The sequence below is a fragment of the Rhipicephalus microplus genome, chromosome 2 (genome assembly GCF_043290135.1).
Source record: "Rhipicephalus microplus isolate Deutch F79 chromosome 2, USDA_Rmic, whole genome shotgun sequence".
NCBI lineage: Eukaryota > Metazoa > Arthropoda > Arachnida > Ixodida > Ixodidae > Rhipicephalus > Rhipicephalus microplus.
Window position 1 is genome coordinate 288,344,897 of NC_134701.1, and position 16,783 is coordinate 288,361,679.

The following is a 16,783-nucleotide window of genomic DNA, read 5'->3' on the forward strand; positions in this document are numbered from 1 at the left end:
GACTGGGCCGACGGCGTCGCTTTCTTCGGCGCTGAATGAGAGAGTTTCGGCCAGCGCGAGTTTTTCTTCGTGACTCCTTGACATGTTTTCCATGTCTTACGACTCGGGCTGCCCTGCCATCGACTCTTATCCGCTTTCTCTCTACAAGCCATGGCCGTCACATTCTCCCAAACCTTCTCCTTCTACCTACGCCAAGTCTCATCCTCCACTTCACCCCCCCCCCCTTCCTCAATGCATTGAGTCGTGTTCCCGCAAGGGCTGCTGAAGGTAGTGCCTTTTCCCTTTCATTTAACCACACATTAATTAATTAATTAATTAATTAATTAATTAATTAATTAATTAATTGACATGTTCCGTGCAGGGTATTCTCACTATTTTGGGAAATTTTAGCCTGCCATTTTGAGCCAAAGGGAAAGAGGTAATCTTCGTGATATTCCAGGAAATTTCAGGAATAGTTAAGTTCTTCTGTGACGACCGATAATTGGCGGTCACAGTGTGCCTTCAATTGCACTAATCGGTTCTGGCGCATGCACCACGCAAGCATAACCTTTGAGATTTGTTTATGATGAAGCCCACAATGTGCAGTGTACTAACAATATATGAATTTAAAAAAAAAGTCACGCTTTTGTTGTGCGGCAGCGGAGGGGCCTTAGTCATAATATCAAATATCGCCAGTACGTAAGACACGTGTAATTATAGTATGTGCGTGCGTAGATGGGGGCGGAAATTAGTACTGTTGTGCAGAAAAATATGCTGGGAATTCCGTCAACGTTTGCAGGGAAAAATCCCTCGAAATAGAGAATTTTCATTTCTCTGAATGGGAATTTTTCGGTGTAGTACGGGACATCACTGTTGACAGGCCGCGCACGCCACTGTGCGTCGTGAAGTGCCGTGCCGAGGCTTAAATATTTTTGTGTGTGTAGTGGTGATGTGCCAGGGTTGGTATGCGCATGAACGCGAAATGGCGCACGTGGGGCTTGTTCGCCATCAGCTGAATGCTCCTCCTCTGAGCAAACTATCGAAGCACTTATGAGTAGATGCTCAAGCATGCATATGTGACCGCGTATATGTCTCTTGCTGACAACCCGGGAATAATTTTGACAACATCCAATCTATCTTTCTGTAAACGTTCCAGTGCTTTTCCACATCGTGGGCCGTAGAAATGATGTTTTTTTCTCGAAATGCTTTTTTTCGGTGGCCTGTCGGGATAGCCGCTCGAATCGTTTTCCTCGTACTTTCTTTTTCTTGCATTGTTGCTTGCGTTTTCTCACTGCGCTTGTTAGTGAAGCACCACTTGCAGCAAGAGAAGCCCTTAGCGATGTTTTGTCGCATCTTCGTGACGTTTCCGCAATTAGGAGGGCAGCTCAACAGAAAAGAGCAAGCACAAAATTCGGAAGGGAGAACAACGACACAATGCGCCGGTGCCCTGGTTCAGAGCAAGGCGAGGGTGGCGCTGAAGCGTTCCTAAGAATAGGGTGCCTGAATGGTTTTCCCGGGCGAGAAAAAACCATTCAGGCTCCCTACCTAAGATGAGCGTCATCGCGGTCATTCAAGCGAACGGCGGCGGCCTGCGGGCCTTGCTCGCAAAGGAAGCAGTGTTGAAGGCGTCCTTGCTACAGGTGTGGCTGGCCGGGGCCTTGAAGCGGCCTCTGCGTAACAGCGATTCGGACGCGCTCCTTCCGGGTTCCTCTGCCCGATGATTTGCCATTGTGCGTCCTTCGGTTTTCCATTCGGAAGGTTGCGATGTCAAATTTCTCTAGCATTCGGAGTGGTTCGGCGGCCGAAAAAAAGTTCAGCCTGAGTGCAACGGGACATTTGTGCCTCAAACTCACTACTGTTGACCGCCGTCCTTTCACGTGTCAGTTGCCCACGTGACAATGGCGTGCAACCTAAGAATACAGGAGAGGCCCCTCCCAGAGAACCGAGGCGCGACCGCCGATTGCCTTCGCTATAAGATATAGGCCAGAAATAGGCCTGCTGATGTAGGGCGGAGCCACCGACCTCCCGGCTCATTACGTCAATCTGGAGTAGTGTAGGTAGCCACGGAAGTACAGGCCCTTTGAGAAGGCAATGCGGGGGCCTTCTATAAAGATGTGTGATCAGTAGGAAAGTCAGCTTTTACTTTTATCATCGGTGAGCATATGTCATAGCCTGCATGGCTTGCGTGGCTGTGGAGCTAAAGAAATATCAATGGCGCGGTGCCTTGAGTATCGATGATACGCCAATAGCTACGATGCTTCTGTATGGCGTTGCGTTGTCAAGAACACGTGAAGCCACCAGATGAAACTCTTCACCCGTGATGTGCGGATACTGAGGCGGTTTGAATACACTGGTTTAGGGAAAGTAATTTATCGCAAAAGACGTTGTTTCGTTACGTATTCTCGACTGGCAAGTATTGGCACCACTTTTCGACACGCCTGTACAGGCACTTGAAAGCTCCGCTTTCCAAGAAACGGAATCGAAGGTCACTTCTGGCAGGTAGTGATATCTGGAAGGTTAGCCATGCACCTATAGGGGACCCTGCCCGGCGACATCTGAGCTGGGGGAGGGGTCGTCGGGCTTCCTCGACGCTTTTGCAGGTGCGGCACACCCTAGAGCCATGACTCTTCCTCAAACCGCGTGCGTCTCAACACGGCCGGTCTGGAGGCGCCTTTGTGAAAAGGGCAACTTGGCCAAAGGCAGTGGGTTCGCCCTGTGTAAAGTTGGCGGGCAAAGCCTTGTTTGGTCGGCTTCCCGGCGGCTTGTTTGCTTGCTTGATTCGTGTCGGCCAGGCTATTCTCGCTGTATTGATAGCTCCACGCTCACTGCCTCTCCGCCTGAACGTGTGACAGCCTGCCTCTTTCTGAAGCCGCCGCAACAAATGCCGGATCCTTCCTGTTGCGATAGCAATGTTGGACCTGTGCGCTTTGTTCGTGAACGAGACGCCGGGCGGTTTGTATCGGATCCTCTTCAAAGGGTCACGGTCTCATTCGCTCATTATCCAGACTTCTGCCGAGGGACGGGAAATGAACAATGCGCATCCACCGTTTAACCTAATTGTCACAATACTTGATTCTCTTTACACAACTGTCTCAACAGTCACGTCATCCGATTTGACGTGACAGTCTCACTCACGCGCCTCCATATATCGAGTCGCTCATCCTCTTTGAAGGACACTGAAGGGAAATGTATTTAAGATTGATCCGCCAAAACCTCAGCGCCTATACGCCTATGCGACGACATAATGTGGTGTATATATATATATATATATATATATATATATATATATATATATAAGGGATTATAGGAAGTATCACGCAGGCTCTGATAGTATAGAAAAAGGAGTAATTCACACACAACGAACGTTTCAGCACAGTTTAGTCCGACGTTTCGACCGTGGGACCGGCCTTCGTCTGGGAATACAGGGCATAAAAATCGCGCGCTTATATATGTCAATATTCGAGACCCCCCCAAAAAAACACACATGCTCTTGTGTAACGAACAAGGCTCATCTGTATCAGCACAAAAACGGTTTTCAGTGATCAAAAATATATATCTATACAGCACTGTGTGATGTCACCATTTGTAAGTCATTGGCAGCTGATACGGCTTTGCGGGATACACGTGTGCATCGCGACATTACGGATGTCAAAGCTCTTTTCTTACAAAAATGGTTCGCGTGTAAAATATACGCGTTGCCGATGATAAATAATTCTATTATATATATATAGGAATCGCTTTTTCTGTATACATTATCAGCACAGCGCACTCTCTGATAAAGAAGCAGACTAGCGTACACTTGTTATATTGTTGACCAATAAGCTTACGTGGAAGGAAGACACGTCAATGTGCCTGCATCCTCATTGATACCATCTGCTACAGTATTGAACTTGAATATCAGGTATGATTCCCGGAGTTCGCGATCATGGTTTGAGCGGAAACCAGATTCAAGAATGGTTGCTTTCATTTGATCGAAAGAGTGGCCCGGCATGCGAACGTGTCGTGATAGCGGTAGATGAGGGAATATATTTACATGGGATTTGTGGTTATTAAAGCGTATTCTGAATGGAGTTTCAGTGTGACCAATATATTGTTTCAAACAGGCACTACATTCCAACATGTACACGGCATTATAAGTGTCGCAGTCGAAGCTACCACGAATCTTTAATTTAAAGTCCGAAGACGTGCTCGCGGCGTTTTGCGTGGTTTGCATGTGCACACACACTTTGCACCGTGGTTTGTTACAAGGTGCACAGCCACTCTCTTTACGGGTACCAATTTTAGATGACGTTAACATGTCGTGAAGGTTTTTTGACCGTCGGTAAACAACACGAGGCGGAACAGAAAAAATTTTTTTGAGATTATCACTTTCGGTTAAGATGTTGTGGTGCCGTTTCAATATAGCAGATACCTTAGGAGCTGATGATGAAAATGTCAGAACAAGGTTAGTTTGAGCAGAGCTATCGTTCCCGTCCTTTCCTTTCAGAATCTCGGTGCGGTTGAGTTGGTCAGCTCGAGTTATGGCATCGTCTATTAGTTTTTCCGGGTATTTTCTTTTTACTAGAGAACTTTTGAGCCTATTACAATTTTCAATGAAATCTGTACGGTCAGAGCACAACCGTTTAAAGCGGTGAGCCTGGCTATAGGGAATTCCTGTTTTGCAATGCCGGGGGTGGCCGCTCTGAAAATGCAGGAGTTGATGTCGGTCAGTGGGCTTGCGGAACAGCTTCGTAGCAAGTTGTCCTTCGGAAATGGTGACTGTGACATCGAGGAAATTTACAGAAGTGCGCGAAAATTGGTGCGAGAACTTAATAGACGGATGGAAATTATTAAACTTTTGAATGAAACCAAGCAGACTTGCTTCATCATGTGTCCAGACAAGAAAAATATCGTCAATGAAGCGCCTATAGTAGAGAGGTTGAGGCATGTTGTTACCTAAAAATTCGCATTCCAGAATGCCCATAAAAATGTTGGCGTAGTTAGGGCCTACTTTCGTACCCATTGAGGTGCCGTTGGCTTGTACATAGTGAATGTTGTTAAACTCAAAATTGTTTAATTCAAGGATAAGTTTCAAAAGAGTACCAAGCGCTTCTTTATCAATAGGTTTATCTAAAGGGGAACTTTCATAGGCCTTTATTACTGCAGAAATACCATCTTTATGCGGTATGTTGGTGTATAGTGATGCTACGTCCAGCGTTACTAACATTGAACCAGATGGAACATGAAGATCTACAATTTCTTGAAGGAAATGGTTGGTGTCTTTGATGAATGACGGAAATGTGGCTGGAATCTTGTTTATGAGGGAGTCAACGTAACGAGATAAATTTTCGGTAACGGTGCCGATTCCGGAAATGATGGGGCGGCCGGGATTATTCTGCTTGTGAATTTTAGGAAGCATATAAAATCTTCCCGCTACGGGACTGAGTGGTACCAAAGAGCGGACTGTCTTTTCATCTAATTTACCATGTTCTAGTAAAGACGTAAGTGCGTCCTTAAGCTTAGATTTAAATTCGCTGGTAGGATCGGAGGGCAAAGCTTTGTAGAAAGTGGCATCTGAAAGTTGCCTCTCGGCCTCGCTTATATAATCAACCGCGTTGAGAATTACAATGGCCCCCCCTTTATCGGCTGGTTTGATGACGATGTCATGGTTTGTCGACAACTGTTCGAGAGCAACCTTCTCTTTTTTGGACAAATTGTGGCGGTAAGGCGCAGTTTTCTTATAGGCAGCGAAAATGTCGCGTTGTACAGCGTTTATGTAAATGTCAAGACATCTGTCGCGATGTGGTGGGGGTGTCCATTGTTTATATGTCGGTAGTGCAGGTCTGGTTTCATTCGGGCTTCGGCGGTCATGATAGTATTCTCTCAGACGCAAATTACGGGAAAAGTTGTGTAGATCCTTCAGAAGTTGAAACTCGTTGAAGCCACCTGAAGCGGGGCAAAAGTTGAGGCCCTTTGACAGAGCACCCATTTGTTCGTTGGAAAGAACTATGTTTGAAAGGTTTACAACGCTGCTATCTATTTGAGAAGACTGGTCTTTCGAATCATTCGAATGTGTTGCGGCGCGTTTGGTCACCTCAAATTCGCGTTCGTGCGTACATAAACCATCACGTAGAAACTTCTTCTGTTTAGTTGTGTTTAACTTGTTCCTCTTACGTTCTTCATAGGCAATTAAACATTCAGACTCATGCACTGCTAGCTTATTTAACAGGCGAGCTTCTGTATGCTGAAGGTCTTGCGTGCAAGATTTATAATGGTCAATAATTATGGGTATGAGATCTAAGGACGCTTTACTTAACACTTCTTGCCATTTGGTTTTGTTAGAGGCCGAAAGTTCAGAAGTAGCTGGTTTAAATCTTATCTGTAAACCTTTCGGGACCACCGAAGCATTCAAGTAGCTCGTAAGTGAGAATACGTGTAGCTCGGAACGAACTCTTTTCTCAATAATTTTCCTAGCTTCTAAAAACTCTCGCGAAGGAAGACTTGAAACATTGCCTTTAAGCGCAGGCGCCTGCCGTCAGTCGGTGGCACTCCCTCGACCGGCGTTCCGGCGGGTAGGGTAGCGATGACCCGTGGTGGCGGGAGCCTCAGTTCGGTTTTGCCGAGTTGTGTCTTGGCTTGAAGAACCGGAGTTGTGTGTAGCACCCACAGGGGACGTTTGTTGGCGTCTCCTGGGGGACGTCGGCGTAGATCGTTCTGGGGGTTCGCAAGGTGGGCAGTCACGCCATGATGATGTAGTTCCTAGGAAACGTTTGCAGCAGAGTTCGCGAATGTGGCTGGCGATGATGGCAACACCTTCGAAGCTTAGATGAAGACCATCAGCTGCCAACACACGTGTCAGGGGCAGCCAGTGGAGACCATGATCGACGAAAAAAACTTTCTTGGAGCGCCTACAGTAGTTGTGCAGCAGTCGGTTGAAGTACGTGGCTTCCATATTGCACCGGTAAACAAATGAAAGGTTGCCGTTGCCATTACGGCGGTTAGGGCAGCGTGGAAGAACGAGTGTTGCGTAAATCCTTGAAATGTGAGGCTTGGCGTTCATAACGTGTTCCAGCAGGGATCGGTATCTTCCGAATGCTACAGTAGCACTTGTTGAAGCGATGTCGTTGGTACCAATGTGGAGAACGAGGGCGGTTGCGGATTCTGGCACAAAGTGAAGTAAAGACCGCACGTCGGAGATATGCGCACCCACTTGAGAGATGAAAGCGGGAGTCCCTCTTGAACATGGGTCGAAATGCTGGTGGACGTACTTGGTCTGAGAATCACCAATGACGACTGTAGAAATTTCTTCTTGGGGATACTTTAAAATGATGTGCTTTGACGTTGTCGTGACAAGAGCCATTGCGGGTAAGTAGAAGGGATTATAGGAAGTATCACGCAGGCTCTGATAGTATAGAAAAAGGAGTAATTCACACACAACGAACGTTTCAGCACAGTTTAGTCCGACGTTTCGACCGTGGGACCGGCCTTCGTCTGGGAATACAGGGCATAAAAATCGCGCGCTTATATATGTCAATATTCGAGACCCCCCCAAAAAAACACACATGCTCTTGTGTAACGAACAAGGCTCATCTGTATCAGCACAAAAACGGTTTTCAGTGATCAAAAATATATATCTATACAGCACTGTGTGATGTCACCATTTGTAAGTCATTGGCAGCTGATACGGCTTTGCGGGATACACGTGTGCATCGCGACATTACGGATGTCAAAGCTCTTTTCTTACAAAAATGGTTCGCGTGTAAAATATACGCGTTGCCGATGATAAATAATTCTATTATATATATATAGGAATCGCTTTTTCTGTATACATTATCAGCACAGCGCACTCTCTGATAAAGAAGCAGACTAGCGTACACTTGTTATATTGTTGACCAATAAGCTTACGTGGAAGGAAGACACGTCAATGTGCCTGCATCCTCATTGATACCATCTGCTACAGTATTGAACTTGAATATCAGGTATGATTCCCGGAGTTCGCGATCATGGTTTGAGCGGAAACCAGATTCAAGAATGGTTGCTTTCATTTGATCGAAAGAGTGGCCCGGCATGCGAACGTGTCGTGATAGCGGTAGATGAGGGAATATATTTACATGGGATTTGTGGTTATTAAAGCGTATTCTGAATGGAGTTTCAGTGTGACCAATATATTGTTTCAAACAGGCACTACATTCCAACATGTACACGGCATTATAAGTGTCGCAGTCGAAGCTACCACGAATCTTTAATTTAAAGTCCGAAGACGTGCTCGCGGCGTTTTGCGTGGTTTGCATGTGCACACACACTTTGCACCGTGGTTTGTTACAAGGTGCACAGCCACTCTCTTTACGGGTACCAATTTTAGATGACGTTAACATGTCGTGAAGGTTTTTTGACCGTCGGTAAACAACACGAGGCGGAACAGAAAAAATTTTTTTGAGATTATCACTTTCGGTTAAGATGTTGTGGTGCCGTTTCAATATAGCAGATACCTTAGGAGCTGATGATGAAAATGTCAGAACAAGGTTAGTTTGAGCAGAGCTATCGTTCCCGTCCTTTCCTTTCAGAATCTCGGTGCGGTTGAGTTGGTCAGCTCGAGTTATGGCATCGTCTATTAGTTTTTCCGGGTATTTTCTTTTTACTAGAGAACTTTTGAGCCTATTACAATTTTCAATGAAATCTGTACGGTCAGAGCACAACCGTTTAAAGCGGTGAGCCTGGCTATAGGGAATTCCTGTTTTGCAATGCCGGGGGTGGCCGCTCTGAAAATGCAGGAGTTGATGTCGGTCAGTGGGCTTGCGGAACAGCTTCGTAGCAAGTTGTCCTTCGGAAATGGTGACTGTGACATCGAGGAAATTTACAGAAGTGCGCGAAAATTGGTGCGAGAACTTAATAGACGGATGGAAATTATTAAACTTTTGAATGAAACCAAGCAGACTTGCTTCATCATGTGTCCAGACAAGAAAAATATCGTCAATGAAGCGCCTATAGTAGAGAGGTTGAGGCATGTTGTTACCTAAAAATTCGCATTCCAGAATGCCCATAAAAATGTTGGCGTAGTTAGGGCCTACTTTCGTACCCATTGAGGTGCCGTTGGCTTGTACATAGTGAATGTTGTTAAACTCAAAATTGTTTAATTCAAGGATAAGTTTCAAAAGAGTACCAAGCGCTTCTTTATCAATAGGTTTATCTAAAGGGGAACTTTCATAGGCCTTTATTACTGCAGAAATACCATCTTTATGCGGTATGTTGGTGTATAGTGATGCTACGTCCAGCGTTACTAACATTGAACCAGATGGAACATGAAGATCTACAATTTCTTGAAGGAAATGGTTGGTGTCTTTGATGAATGACGGAAATGTGGCTGGAATCTTGTTTATGAGGGAGTCAACGTAACGAGATAAATTTTCGGTAACGGTGCCGATTCCGGAAATGATGGGGCGGCCGGGATTATTCTGCTTGTGAATTTTAGGAAGCATATAAAATCTTCCCGCTACGGGACTGAGTGGTACCAAAGAGCGGACTGTCTTTTCATCTAATTTACCATGTTCTAGTAAAGACGTAAGTGCGTCCTTAAGCTTAGATTTAAATTCGCTGGTAGGATCGGAGGGCAAAGCTTTGTAGAAAGTGGCATCTGAAAGTTGCCTCTCGGCCTCGCTTATATAATCAACCGCGTTGAGAATTACAATGGCCCCCCCTTTATCGGCTGGTTTGATGACGATGTCATGGTTTGTCGACAACTGTTCGAGAGCAACCTTCTCTTTTTTGGACAAATTGTGGCGGTAAGGCGCAGTTTTCTTATAGGCAGCGAAAATGTCGCGTTGTACAGCGTTTATGTAAATGTCAAGACATCTGTCGCGATGTGGTGGGGGTGTCCATTGTTTATATGTCGGTAGTGCAGGTCTGGTTTCATTCGGGCTTCGGCGGTCATGATAGTATTCTCTCAGACGCAAATTACGGGAAAAGTTGTGTAGATCCTTCAGAAGTTGAAACTCGTTGAAGCCACCTGAAGCGGGGCAAAAGTTGAGGCCCTTTGACAGAGCACCCATTTGTTCGTTGGAAAGAACTATGTTTGAAAGGTTTACAACGCTGCTATCTATTTGAGAAGACTGGTCTTTCGAATCATTCGAATGTGTTGCGGCGCGTTTGGTCACCTCAAATTCGCGTTCGTGCGTACATAAACCATCACGTAGAAACTTCTTCTGTTTAGTTGTGTTTAACTTGTTCCTCTTACGTTCTTCATAGGCAATTAAACATTCAGACTCATGCACTGCTAGCTTATTTAACAGGCGAGCTTCTGTATGCTGAAGGTCTTGCGTGCAAGATTTATAATGGTCAATAATTATGGGTATGAGATCTAAGGACGCTTTACTTAACACTTCTTGCCATTTGGTTTTGTTAGAGGCCGAAAGTTCAGAAGTAGCTGGTTTAAATCTTATCTGTAAACCTTTCGGGACCACCGAAGCATTCAAGTAGCTCGTAAGTGAGAATACGTGTAGCTCGGAACGAACTCTTTTCTCAATAATTTTCCTAGCTTCTAAAAACTCTCGCGAAGGAAGACTTGAAACATTGCCTTTAAGCGCAGGCGCCTGCCGTCAGTCGGTGGCACTCCCTCGACCGGCGTTCCGGCGGGTAGGGTAGCGATGACCCGTGGTGGCGGGAGCCTCAGTTCGGTTTTGCCGAGTTGTGTCTTGGCTTGAAGAACCGGAGTTGTGTGTAGCACCCACAGGGGACGTTTGTTGGCGTCTCCTGGGGGACGTCGGCGTAGATCGTTCTGGGGGTTCGCAAGGTGGGCAGTCACGCCATGATGATGTAGTTCCTAGGAAACGTTTGCAGCAGAGTTCGCGAATGTGGCTGGCGATGATGGCAACACCTTCGAAGCTTAGATGAAGACCATCAGCTGCCAACACACGTGTCAGGGGCAGCCAGTGGAGACCATGATCGACGAAAAAAACTTTCTTGGAGCGCCTACAGTAGTTGTGCAGCAGTCGGTTGAAGTACGTGGCTTCCATATTGCACCGGTAAACAAATGAAAGGTTGCCGTTGCCATTACGGCGGTTAGGGCAGCGTGGAAGAACGAGTGTTGCGTAAATCCTTGAAATGTGAGGCTTGGCGTTCATAACGTGTTCCAGCAGGGATCGGTATCTTCCGAATGCTACAGTAGCACTTGTTGAAGCGATGTCGTTGGTACCAATGTGGAGAACGAGGGCGGTTGCGGATTCTGGCACAAAGTGAAGTAAAGACCGCACGTCGGAGATATGCGCACCCACTTGAGAGATGAAAGCGGGAGTCCCTCTTGAACATGGGTCGAAATGCTGGTGGACGTACTTGGTCTGAGAATCACCAATGACGACTGTAGAAATTTCTTCTTGGGGATACTTTAAAATGATGTGCTTTGACGTTGTCGTGACAAGAGCCATTGCGGGTAAGTAGAAGGGATTATAGGAAGTATCACGCAGGCTCTGATAGTATAGAAAAAGGAGTAATTCACACACAACGAACGTTTCAGCACAGTTTAGTCCGACGTTTCGACCGTGGGACCGGCCTTCGTCTGGGAATACAGGGCATAAAAATCGCGCGCTTATATATGTCAATATTCGAGACCCCCCCAAAAAAACACACATGCTCTTGTGTAACGAACAAGGCTCATCTGTATCAGCACAAAAACGGTTTTCAGTGATCAAAAATATATATCTATACAGCACTGTGTGATGTCACCATTTGTAAGTCATTGGCAGCTGATACGGCTTTGCGGGATACACGTGTGCATCGCGACATTACGGATGTCAAAGCTCTTTTCTTACAAAAATGGTTCGCGTGTAAAATATACGCGTTGCCGATGATAAATAATTCTATTATATATATATAGGAATCGCTTTTTCTGTATACATTATCAGCACAGCGCACTCTCTGATAAAGAAGCAGACTAGCGTACACTTGTTATATTGTTGACCAATAAGCTTACGTGGAAGGAAGACACGTCAATGTGCCTGCATCCTCATTGATACCATCTGCTACAGTATTGAACTTGAATATCAGGTATGATTCCCGGAGTTCGCGATCATGGTTTGAGCGGAAACCAGATTCAAGAATGGTTGCTTTCATTTGATCGAAAGAGTGGCCCGGCATGCGAACGTGTCGTGATAGCGGTAGATGAGGGAATATATTTACATGGGATTTGTGGTTATTAAAGCGTATTCTGAATGGAGTTTCAGTGTGACCAATATATTGTTTCAAACAGGCACTACATTCCAACATGTACACGGCATTATAAGTGTCGCAGTCGAAGCTACCACGAATCTTTAATTTAAAGTCCGAAGACGTGCTCGCGGCGTTTTGCGTGGTTTGCATGTGCACACACACTTTGCACCGTGGTTTGTTACAAGGTGCACAGCCACTCTCTTTACGGGTACCAATTTTAGATGACGTTAACATGTCGTGAAGGTTTTTTGACCGTCGGTAAACAACACGAGGCGGAACAGAAAAAATTTTTTTGAGATTATCACTTTCGGTTAAGATGTTGTGGTGCCGTTTCAATATAGCAGATACCTTAGGAGCTGATGATGAAAATGTCAGAACAAGGTTAGTTTGAGCAGAGCTATCGTTCCCGTCCTTTCCTTTCAGAATCTCGGTGCGGTTGAGTTGGTCAGCTCGAGTTATGGCATCGTCTATTAGTTTTTCCGGGTATTTTCTTTTTACTAGAGAACTTTTGAGCCTATTACAATTTTCAATGAAATCTGTACGGTCAGAGCACAACCGTTTAAAGCGGTGAGCCTGGCTATAGGGAATTCCTGTTTTGCAATGCCGGGGGTGGCCGCTCTGAAAATGCAGGAGTTGATGTCGGTCAGTGGGCTTGCGGAACAGCTTCGTAGCAAGTTGTCCTTCGGAAATGGTGACTGTGACATCGAGGAAATTTACAGAAGTGCGCGAAAATTGGTGCGAGAACTTAATAGACGGATGGAAATTATTAAACTTTTGAATGAAACCAAGCAGACTTGCTTCATCATGTGTCCAGACAAGAAAAATATCGTCAATGAAGCGCCTATAGTAGAGAGGTTGAGGCATGTTGTTACCTAAAAATTCGCATTCCAGAATGCCCATAAAAATGTTGGCGTAGTTAGGGCCTACTTTCGTACCCATTGAGGTGCCGTTGGCTTGTACATAGTGAATGTTGTTAAACTCAAAATTGTTTAATTCAAGGATAAGTTTCAAAAGAGTACCAAGCGCTTCTTTATCAATAGGTTTATCTAAAGGGGAACTTTCATAGGCCTTTATTACTGCAGAAATACCATCTTTATGCGGTATGTTGGTGTATAGTGATGCTACGTCCAGCGTTACTAACATTGAACCAGATGGAACATGAAGATCTACAATTTCTTGAAGGAAATGGTTGGTGTCTTTGATGAATGACGGAAATGTGGCTGGAATCTTGTTTATGAGGGAGTCAACGTAACGAGATAAATTTTCGGTAACGGTGCCGATTCCGGAAATGATGGGGCGGCCGGGATTATTCTGCTTGTGAATTTTAGGAAGCATATAAAATCTTCCCGCTACGGGACTGAGTGGTACCAAAGAGCGGACTGTCTTTTCATCTAATTTACCATGTTCTAGTAAAGACGTAAGTGCGTCCTTAAGCTTAGATTTAAATTCGCTGGTAGGATCGGAGGGCAAAGCTTTGTAGAAAGTGGCATCTGAAAGTTGCCTCTCGGCCTCGCTTATATAATCAACCGCGTTGAGAATTACAATGGCCCCCCCTTTATCGGCTGGTTTGATGACGATGTCATGGTTTGTCGACAACTGTTCGAGAGCAACCTTCTCTTTTTTGGACAAATTGTGGCGGTAAGGCGCAGTTTTCTTATAGGCAGCGAAAATGTCGCGTTGTACAGCGTTTATGTAAATGTCAAGACATCTGTCGCGATGTGGTGGGGGTGTCCATTGTTTATATGTCGGTAGTGCAGGTCTGGTTTCATTCGGGCTTCGGCGGTCATGATAGTATTCTCTCAGACGCAAATTACGGGAAAAGTTGTGTAGATCCTTCAGAAGTTGAAACTCGTTGAAGCCACCTGAAGCGGGGCAAAAGTTGAGGCCCTTTGACAGAGCACCCATTTGTTCGTTGGAAAGAACTATGTTTGAAAGGTTTACAACGCTGCTATCTATTTGAGAAGACTGGTCTTTCGAATCATTCGAATGTGTTGCGGCGCGTTTGGTCACCTCAAATTCGCGTTCGTGCGTACATAAACCATCACGTAGAAACTTCTTCTGTTTAGTTGTGTTTAACTTGTTCCTCTTACGTTCTTCATAGGCAATTAAACATTCAGACTCATGCACTGCTAGCTTATTTAACAGGCGAGCTTCTGTATGCTGAAGGTCTTGCGTGCAAGATTTATAATGGTCAATAATTATGGGTATGAGATCTAAGGACGCTTTACTTAACACTTCTTGCCATTTGGTTTTGTTAGAGGCCGAAAGTTCAGAAGTAGCTGGTTTAAATCTTATCTGTAAACCTTTCGGGACCACCGAAGCATTCAAGTAGCTCGTAAGTGAGAATACGTGTAGCTCGGAACGAACTCTTTTCTCAATAATTTTCCTAGCTTCTAAAAACTCTCGCGAAGGAAGACTTGAAACATTGCCTTTAAGCGCAGGCGCCTGCCGTCAGTCGGTGGCACTCCCTCGACCGGCGTTCCGGCGGGTAGGGTAGCGATGACCCGTGGTGGCGGGAGCCTCAGTTCGGTTTTGCCGAGTTGTGTCTTGGCTTGAAGAACCGGAGTTGTGTGTAGCACCCACAGGGGACGTTTGTTGGCGTCTCCTGGGGGACGTCGGCGTAGATCGTTCTGGGGGTTCGCAAGGTGGGCAGTCACGCCATGATGATGTAGTTCCTAGGAAACGTTTGCAGCAGAGTTCGCGAATGTGGCTGGCGATGATGGCAACACCTTCGAAGCTTAGATGAAGACCATCAGCTGCCAACACACGTGTCAGGGGCAGCCAGTGGAGACCATGATCGACGAAAAAAACTTTCTTGGAGCGCCTACAGTAGTTGTGCAGCAGTCGGTTGAAGTACGTGGCTTCCATATTGCACCGGTAAACAAATGAAAGGTTGCCGTTGCCATTACGGCGGTTAGGGCAGCGTGGAAGAACGAGTGTTGCGTAAATCCTTGAAATGTGAGGCTTGGCGTTCATAACGTGTTCCAGCAGGGATCGGTATCTTCCGAATGCTACAGTAGCACTTGTTGAAGCGATGTCGTTGGTACCAATGTGGAGAACGAGGGCGGTTGCGGATTCTGGCACAAAGTGAAGTAAAGACCGCACGTCGGAGATATGCGCACCCACTTGAGAGATGAAAGCGGGAGTCCCTCTTGAACATGGGTCGAAATGCTGGTGGACGTACTTGGTCTGAGAATCACCAATGACGACTGTAGAAATTTCTTCTTGGGGATACTTTAAAATGATGTGCTTTGACGTTGTCGTGACAAGAGCCATTGCGGGTAAGTAGAAGGGATTATAGGAAGTATCACGCAGGCTCTGATAGTATAGAAAAAGGAGTAATTCACACACAACGAACGTTTCAGCACAGTTTAGTCCGACGTTTCGACCGTGGGACCGGCCTTCGTCTGGGAATACAGGGCATAAAAATCGCGCGCTTATATATGTCAATATTCGAGACCCCCCCAAAAAAACACACATGCTCTTGTGTAACGAACAAGGCTCATCTGTATCAGCACAAAAACGGTTTTCAGTGATCAAAAATATATATCTATACAGCACTGTGTGATGTCACCATTTGTAAGTCATTGGCAGCTGATACGGCTTTGCGGGATACACGTGTGCATCGCGACATTACGGATGTCAAAGCTCTTTTCTTACAAAAATGGTTCGCGTGTAAAATATACGCGTTGCCGATGATAAATAATTCTATTATATATATATAGGAATCGCTTTTTCTGTATACATTATCAGCACAGCGCACTCTCTGATAAAGAAGCAGACTAGCGTACACTTGTTATATTGTTGACCAATAAGCTTACGTGGAAGGAAGACACGTCAATGTGCCTGCATCCTCATTGATACCATCTGCTACAGTATTGAACTTGAATATCAGGTATGATTCCCGGAGTTCGCGATCATGGTTTGAGCGGAAACCAGATTCAAGAATGGTTGCTTTCATTTGATCGAAAGAGTGGCCCGGCATGCGAACGTGTCGTGATAGCGGTAGATGAGGGAATATATTTACATGGGATTTGTGGTTATTAAAGCGTATTCTGAATGGAGTTTCAGTGTGACCAATATATTGTTTCAAACAGGCACTACATTCCAACATGTACACGGCATTATAAGTGTCGCAGTCGAAGCTACCACGAATCTTTAATTTAAAGTCCGAAGACGTGCTCGCGGCGTTTTGCGTGGTTTGCATGTGCACACACACTTTGCACCGTGGTTTGTTACAAGGTGCACAGCCACTCTCTTTACGGGTACCAATTTTAGATGACGTTAACATGTCGTGAAGGTTTTTTGACCGTCGGTAAACAACACGAGGCGGAACAGAAAAAATTTTTTTGAGATTATCACTTTCGGTTAAGATGTTGTGGTGCCGTTTCAATATAGCAGATACCTTAGGAGCTGATGATGAAAATGTCAGAACAAGGTTAGTTTGAGCAGAGCTATCGTTCCCGTCCTTTCCTTTCAGAATCTCGGTGCGGTTGAGTTGGTCAGCTCGAGTTATGGCATCGTCTATTAGTTTTTCCGGGTATTTTCTTTTTACTAGAGAACTTTTGAGCCTATTACAATTTTCAATGAAATCTGTACGGTCAGAGCACAACCGTTTAAAGCGGTG

At 45.4% G+C, this 16,783-nt stretch overlaps 1 protein-coding gene across 1 annotated transcript in view; it reads left to right on the top strand.

Moving 5' to 3' along the window:
- The window catches only part of cv-c (RhoGTPase activating protein), a 557,988-nt gene that overhangs the window by 72,351 nt on the left and 468,854 nt on the right, over window positions 1-16,783 (top strand). The gene's annotated exons all lie outside the window — the stretch shown is intronic.